The 7,929-nt window shown below is 35.3% G+C and overlaps 1 non-coding gene across 1 annotated transcript; it reads right to left on the minus strand.

The window, feature by feature from the left end:
- Window positions 1–6,592: 6,592 nt before the first annotated feature.
- On the minus strand, window positions 6,593–6,699 carry LOC121214155 (small nucleolar RNA R71). The gene has a single exon (XR_005909741.1). It is a non-coding gene; the product is annotated as a small nucleolar RNA R71 (small nucleolar RNA).
- Window positions 6,700–7,929: the final 1,230 nt, after the last annotated feature.

Consider the following 7,929-nt stretch of genomic DNA (forward strand, 5'->3'; position numbering starts at 1 on the left):
TTTTTACAAATTTACCCTTAAAGTTTCACATTTGTTCAATTTAGTCCCTGAACCTAAAACTTGTATTTTGGTCATTTTTAATGAAAACTCATGCTAGTTGAATAATAATATATTTTCCTCCTCCTCCTCTCCATTCCACATCCTTAATGTATATAACACGCTTATATGTAACATTATCTATAATTTCACCATTTATTTATATATTCATTCAAAGCTGTCCACTTGAGTCATAGTCACTAAATTATTTATATCTTGAGCTACAGAAATCCAAATTGAGATCCGTTAATTTTCCCGAAACTAGACTCACATATCTTCTTACCATAAAATTTTCAAAATTTTTGGTGTAGCCAATAAGTACAGTTTATTCTTCAAAGTCACCTATGTTCTACTGTCTGATAGTTCCAACCCTTCTTCACTAAAACTTAATTATCTCCTTATCCAAAAATTGGATGATATCCTTGTTTATTTATATTGAAAATAGAATCTTTAAGAAATTTAAACATATAAATTATAACCCATAATTATTTTGGTACAATTTTTTATGATTTTCCAAAGTCAGAACAGGGGAACAAGAAATCATTCTGACCTTGTCTCACAAAATCTATTATATCTCATGATTTACAATTCCATTACTTACACAGTTTCTTCTATGAGAAACTAGTCTCAGTAAGCTTTAATTCCATATTTTTTTCATCCTCTAATTTCATTTCCACAATTTATGGTGATTTTTCAAAATTAACCTACTACTGGTGTCCAAAGTTGTTTTCGTGCAAAATGTTAATTACTAAGTTTATAACTTCCTTATTGCCTTTCTCTATAATATTCCCATCACTTTTACTTATTTCTCTTCACTAATATATCAAGAACATAAGACTTTATATAAGAAAACTCTACTATAACATCTTTTCCATGCTATTTCAATAATATCAAACTTAAAAATATATTAAAATCTCAATGTTCTTAACTTGATTTTCTCTCTCCTCCAGCTTCAATTTCTTGAATCCAACTTGATATTCTAGCTCCCCTTAGTCTCCTTGTTATCTTTCTCTCTTGATGGATATGGAAATTCTTTTGATTTCTAGGTGAAAATGGTAAGTTTTTGGAGGAAGGACCAAATTGTAAAGAAAGCAAAACTTTCCTTATTTCTCTCTTCTCCTCACGTTGGATGCATGGAAGATGATGGGTTGGTTGCTTTTCATCTTTCATTCCATATATATATACTAAACAAATTAATAATAAAATAATAAAATATCATTTAAAAATCAAATTAAAATATTAATAAACTAATATTTATTTAATTAATTAATCTAAAATATCACCAACATCAATGATTTCTCTATCTTCTAATTGACCATTTTGCCCTTTATGTTCTTTTAAATTTCCATCCTTGAGTCGTCACTTAATTTGGTAAAATTAAGATTTAGTCCCTCAAAATTCTTCACCTTTTCAATTTCGTCCTAATTCATCTATTTTCCTTGGTTTCTAGATTATTCTACCCTTACAATATTTGCACTATTGGTCCTTCAAATTTTTCATATTTACACTTAACCCCTTAAATTTTGAGTATTTACTCTTGGGCCACAAAACTTTTCTCACTTTTGCGATTTAATCATTTCTTGAATTAATATGTCATAATATACTTCTCAATGTTGACATAACTCAAAATTACCCTTTTTTATCACTTTATTTCCTTATTTTACTATATCAGGAATATTATCTTACTTTCTTACTGTAGTAATTTTTTTTGGGTATTACATTGGCACTCTAGGAATTTCGGCTAGGGGGATTGCTAGTGCCGAATTTGGCTTTTGACATTTTGTGCAATTGGAGTCTTGTGTTGTTTTCTCTACTTGTTTGGTTCTGGTCAATTCCATATTGCAGCTATTGTTTTTGGCAAGTTTCTTCTCGAGTTTGTACATTTTTCTATTCTATTTTCTCATTTCCTCTTCTCTCTGTTGGCCGAATAACCCTCCCTTCTCCCCTCTCCTTTTTGCTACCAAACCTTCTTTTCTTTTTTCCCTTTCCATCTCCCTCTTGGCTGAATTTCATTCCTCCCCTCCTCTTTTTCTTTGACTGAATGTTCTCCTTTCTCTCTCTGTTTTGATTCTTATCTGGTATTATTTTATTTTTCCTTTTGAACTGAGAACTATCTCATTTCTTTGTATGGGGTTTAGTTGATTGTACTCTTCTGTCCGATCACTTCCTGAGCTGATCTTCTTTTTTCCACTGTTGCTATTCCAGTGCTGCAAGTATTGCAGATTATTGGTAAGTAGTGATGCGCCTCAGTTTTTGTTTTAATCGGTTCCTTTCCAATCTTTATCTTTAAGCCGAATACCCCTCCTGGCCACTATTATGGCCTAGTTTAGTTTATGAAAGTCATTTTTGTCGTGCAGATTATCGTTGTAGCGTGTGATCACATTTGGGTTAGCGGTTTGGAATAGTAGGGTTGCCCTCAAACAAGCAAGGTAAAGATAGTGGTTTTTAGGTTGTGTCTTGTAAAAGAGGGTGTCTCACCCTAACAGTTAAAGGACTGATGTTGGATTATGTTGAATCTAGGTTGGGTACGTGGAGGTTGCGCTCTTCTCGTAATCAGGTGTGTAATCACACTCTCTTTCAACTGCAAATCGGCAAAAGCCGAAAAGCCGAAAAAGACAGCGCTAAGACCGTAAGGGTGTGCGAATGGTCGAGTGGTAAACCGAGGCCACGAAACCTGGTGTGCGACTGTAGAGGGCCCCATGAGCATTATCATGGGCTTAGGCTGAAATAGGCCTCTAAAATTACTGAAATACCCTTAATGGGTAAAATTACTAAACTACCCTTGATGGGTAAAATTACCGAAATACCCTCGATGGGTAAAATTACCAAAATACCCCTGAAGGGTAAAATGACTAAAATACCCTCGAAGGGTAAAATGACCAAAAGACCCTCGATGGGTAAAATTATCGAAATACCCTAATGGGTAAAATTACTAAAATACCCCTGAAGGGTAAAATGACCGAAATACCATCGATAGGTAAAGTTATCGAAATACCCCTATATGGTAAAATAACTGTTATACCCCTAGGAGATGAAATGATTTTTATGGCCTTATGCTATGTTTGACCGTTTTGCTTTATGATATTTATATGATTGTTACGAGTATGACATATTGCATACATGCATGATCTATGACATGACATACTGTATGGGGTTGGGATTCTGATATAGGGGAAGTATACCATATTAGTGGCTTTGCCACAAATACTATTATTGGTAGCTTTGCTGCGTTACTGATATTGGCAGCTCTGCTGCATTACTGTTATTGGCAGCTTTTCTCCGTTACAATTACTGGTAGCTTTACTGCGATATTGGTGTGCTGGCTGGGTCGGTCGATTTTATCCCCACATGTTGTGTTGGTGGTACGGAATGGTGTGTTGGCTGGATTGGGGTGGGTTGCATTACTGCATTTGCACTATTACTGTATTGGGTTAAGGCCCACACTCTGTTACTATATTGGGTTATGGCCCACACACTACTACTGTATAGGGATCAAGCCCAGACTGATTCTGGATGTTGCATGCTGATTGTTTGGTAGAGGATTACAAACTGAGTTTTCCTAAACTCACCCTCTCTTTTAACTATGCAGGTAATCCTCAGCCATAGGCGGTTCGGTGCTACAAGGGACTCGGAGGTGGCCACACAATCATTGTTGTTCACTTTAGCTTTTAATTTTATTCTAATTAATAAGTTATGTTTTGTTTTTGTAATAAGGCCTTTTATTTGGTTTTAAATTTTAATTGGGTTTTTACTTTCATATTTTTATACTAGTAGATATTTGAAAATGGATTTTCAAATTATTACTGTTTGCAAATACACGAGCTTTAAATATTAGAATTTTCAAAATGCTTCCGCACTTTAAATCAACTTAGTATAACAAAAAGTAGTTAACAAGGCAAGCATATGAAAAAGTGCTCTGTTTGATATTAATAAGGGGTTTCCAAAACTAAGAAACAAGTTTGTCAACAAGCCAAATTTTTTAGAGACACTTTAATGTGACACACCAGATATGACCATAGCGTTTAGGCTGAGTTTGGGGTGTTACATAAGTGATTTGTCTCCGTTTGTTAACTTTCTTCTGAAGTGTTTTGTTTATGCCAATTAGGGGAGGATTCAAGGGCTCGTAATCACCAATCGAAGTCTTAGTTTGTGTGGGAATTACTGTTCATCAGTTGAAGGTAAGGTTTAGTCACTTATGGGTTAAAACCTTGATACAAGTTCAATTTAGGATCACATTATGTGAGATTAAATTAGTGTTACTTTTTCAATTATAGGCATTGGAGTGCTCGGAGACTGTTTTAGCATAAAATAAAACCAGGTGTGTAACCGAAATGTAGAAAATGGGATTCGGTGAAAAGTCAAAATTGCTTGCTGTTTGGACAGCAACAGTATGCTAATTTGAAAAATCACCATAAATTTTGGAAATCGAATTAGAGGATGAAAAAAATATGGAATTAAATCTTGTTGAGTTTAGTTTCTCATAAAAGAAACGGTGTAAGTAATGGAATTGTAAATTGTGAGAGATAATAAGTTTTGTGAGACAAGGTAAAAATGAATTTGGGTTCCCTTGTTTTGATTTGGAAAATCATCAAAACTTAGAGAAAAATAATTAGGGGTTAAAATTTACACGTTTAAATTATTAATGAGTCTATTTTCAATAGAAACAAATGGTGACGTCACCCAAATTTTTTACTAAGAGATAATTAATTTTTCGTAAAGAAATGTCGAAGCTATCAAACAGCAGAATAGGGGTAAGATTGAAGATTTTACTGTACTTATTAGTTGAACCAAAAATTCTAAAAATTTTATGGTAGAAATTTATTTGAGTCTAGTTTCAAAGACATCAAGCGGACCTTAATTTGGAATTCTGTAGCTCAAGATATAAATAATTTTGTAACAGTGACCCAAGTAGACAGCTTTGAAGGAACATATAAGTAAATAGTGAAAACATATATGAATATATAGCTAGCACGGGTTACATTAAAAATGGATCACGCGGCCAAGGATAATTTGGGCAGAGTGGGCCACACGTCCGTTTGGCCCCACACGGGCAGGCCACATGGGTGTGTGACCCCATTTTTCTAAAAAGTTCTATAAGGTTGCACAGTCACCCAAGTCGATTGAGGACCTACTGTAGGGTCGGTAAGCTTTACTTAGACCTCTATATGTGTGATCTGTCTATCTAATTTCTATACCGAGCATGAGTTATGATATTTGAATGTATGTACTATTAATTGCATAATGGCATGACATATTTTGCATGATTGCATTGCATCGGGGTGGGTTGATGATATTTGGAAGAAGTATCTAAAAGGACATTAAGCCTATTATCTGGCAGCTCAGCAGCAATCTTCTGATTATGTGCCGCATTTTGGTGCAACATGGTGTGTAGGGATGGACGGGTTGATTAAATCCCTACATGGTGTGTAGGGTTGGACGGAGATGGTAGGATTCTGATTTACTGTATCTATATTTTGTATCTGATATGGGCCAAGGCCCTAATGTATTTCTGAGGCTGTATCTAAACGGGCTAAGGCCCAGCCCCAGACTGTATTTAACTGAATGCTATTGAATATCTGTAAGCATGTTTTCTGTGGGGATTACACACTAAGTTTGCAAAAACTCACCCATTTTCTGTTTAATCTGTACAGGTAATCCTCAGACTTGACGGGTCAGTGCAGCGGAGGACTCGACAGTGGCCACACATAAATTTTAGACTGTTTTCCTTTAATGTCTAGAATTTATTACTTATTTGGGGTTTTTGATGTAACTTTTGGACTATGGACTAGTTGGATTTAAATTTAGGACTTTATGGACTCAACAAAACATGAATTTTCTAAAAACTAAGGTTTTCGTAAATAGAAACAATTTTCCCTAAATTAATTGGTTAGAAATGCTTCCGCTAAGAGGCAAGTTTTAAAGCAAATCAACTAGTACTTATTTTTCTGAATTAAATAAAAGCTAACTAACTATAACAGTTTTAACTCGACAATCTTGTCTTCAAATCCCATTCCCTATAACATAGCCAGATCTGGTCATAACATCTAGGTCAGGTTTAGGGTGTTACATTGATTGAATTATCAATTTACTCCTCATAGATCCTAAAATTGAAAGAACTTTTTGACAAAGAAGAAGACAAGCAACTCAAAATCATGCTCAAAATCCTATCCTTATTACAGATGATAGGGATAAAGCTCTAAGACAGTATGTCGTGCTAGTGTTTCATGTGCTTAATCTGAGTATTAGGAGACCGAAAATCGAGGCACAATAATTTGAGTTGAAGCTAGTCATGTTCTGGATACTTTAGGCAGTGGGCTAATTCGATGGAATGCCTACCGAAGATCCTCACCTTCACTTAAGGTTATTTATGGAGGTGAGCGAGTCTTTCAAATTAGCTGGAGTACCTAAAGATGCACTATGATTAAAGTTGTTCCCATATTCACTAAGGGATAGAGCTCGAGCCTGGTTGAAGTCATTGCCACCAGATTCCATTTCCATATGGCAACAGTTAGCAGAATGATTCCTTATGAAGTAGTTCCCACCTAGAAAGTATGCTAAGTTGAGGAGCGAGATCACTACTTTCCAACAGATGGATGACGAGTCCTGGTATGAGGCATGAGAAGGGTTTAAAGAACTATTACAAAGATGCCCTCATCACAGAATCCCTCATTGCATCCAATTAGAGATGTTCTATAACGGTACCTTCAATATCCTCAATGCTTAAAATCTTGACTACTAATGGGTTTAATAATTTCCCAGCTCAGCCACCGAGTCAATTTGAGACTGTAGCCTATGTTTATTGTGGAGAAGGGCACTTATTTGAAGAATGGCCATCAAACCATGTATCTGTGTATTACAATGGTAACCAAAACCAAAACTGGGGAAGGCAATGATTGCAATTCAATTTTTATAACCCATCTTGGCGAAACCACCCTAATTTTTCTTGTAGTAACAAAGGGGCTAGAACCAGTAATAGTTAAGCACAACCAAGACCAACCCAGCCACCTATTTTTACCCAAAAAGTTCATAAATCAACTCAAGCTAAACCTTCCAATAGCTTAGAGAACATATTGAAGGCATATATGGCAACGAGTGACGCCACTTTAAGGAATTTGGAGAATCAAGTGGGTCAACTTGCTACTGAACTTAAGAACCGACAACAAGGTGTTCTATTTAGTGATACGAAAAATCTAAGAAATTTAGGGAAAGAGCATTGTAAAGCATTGATATTAAGGAGTGGAAAGACATTAAAGCCCAACGCTATCGTAATTGAAGAAGAGCCAGCTTATACTTAACATTCAATGGAAGTTCAACCAAATGTTGAAATTCTAGCTTCAGCAAAATTAGAACCTGCAAAATCTAATAAGGTAACTTCTAACCCAGTTAATTCTGATAAACTAACAACTTGGTTAGATGTAGAATTGCCATAAAAGATGAATCAACCAGTTCAAGTTAAAAATCCTCCACCACCTTACCCTCAAAGACTTCAAAAGCAGAAATAGGAAGTCCAATTCAAGAAATTTTAAATGTACTCAAGCAACTTCATATCAACATTCTGTTCGTAGAAGTACTTAAGTAGATGCCTAATTACTTCAAATTCATGAAGGATATCCTGTCCAAGAAACTGAGACTTGAAGAATTTGAGAGGTAGCTCTAACAAAGGAATGCAGTGCATACCTTCAAAATAAACTACCCCCAAAGGTGAAGGACCCTAGATGTTTTACCATACCTTACAATACTGGAACAACTTATTGTGGTAAGACACTACGTGATTTGGGTGCAAGCATCAACTTTATGCCCATGTCCATATTTAATAAGTTGGGGATAGGTGATGTTAGACCTACTACGGTTACCCTTCAACTAGCAGATCGATCTTTAGCACATCTAGAAGAA

This window comes from Gossypium hirsutum, chromosome D01 (genome assembly GCF_007990345.1).
Source record: "Gossypium hirsutum isolate 1008001.06 chromosome D01, Gossypium_hirsutum_v2.1, whole genome shotgun sequence".
Lineage (NCBI taxonomy): Eukaryota > Viridiplantae > Streptophyta > Magnoliopsida > Malvales > Malvaceae > Gossypium > Gossypium hirsutum.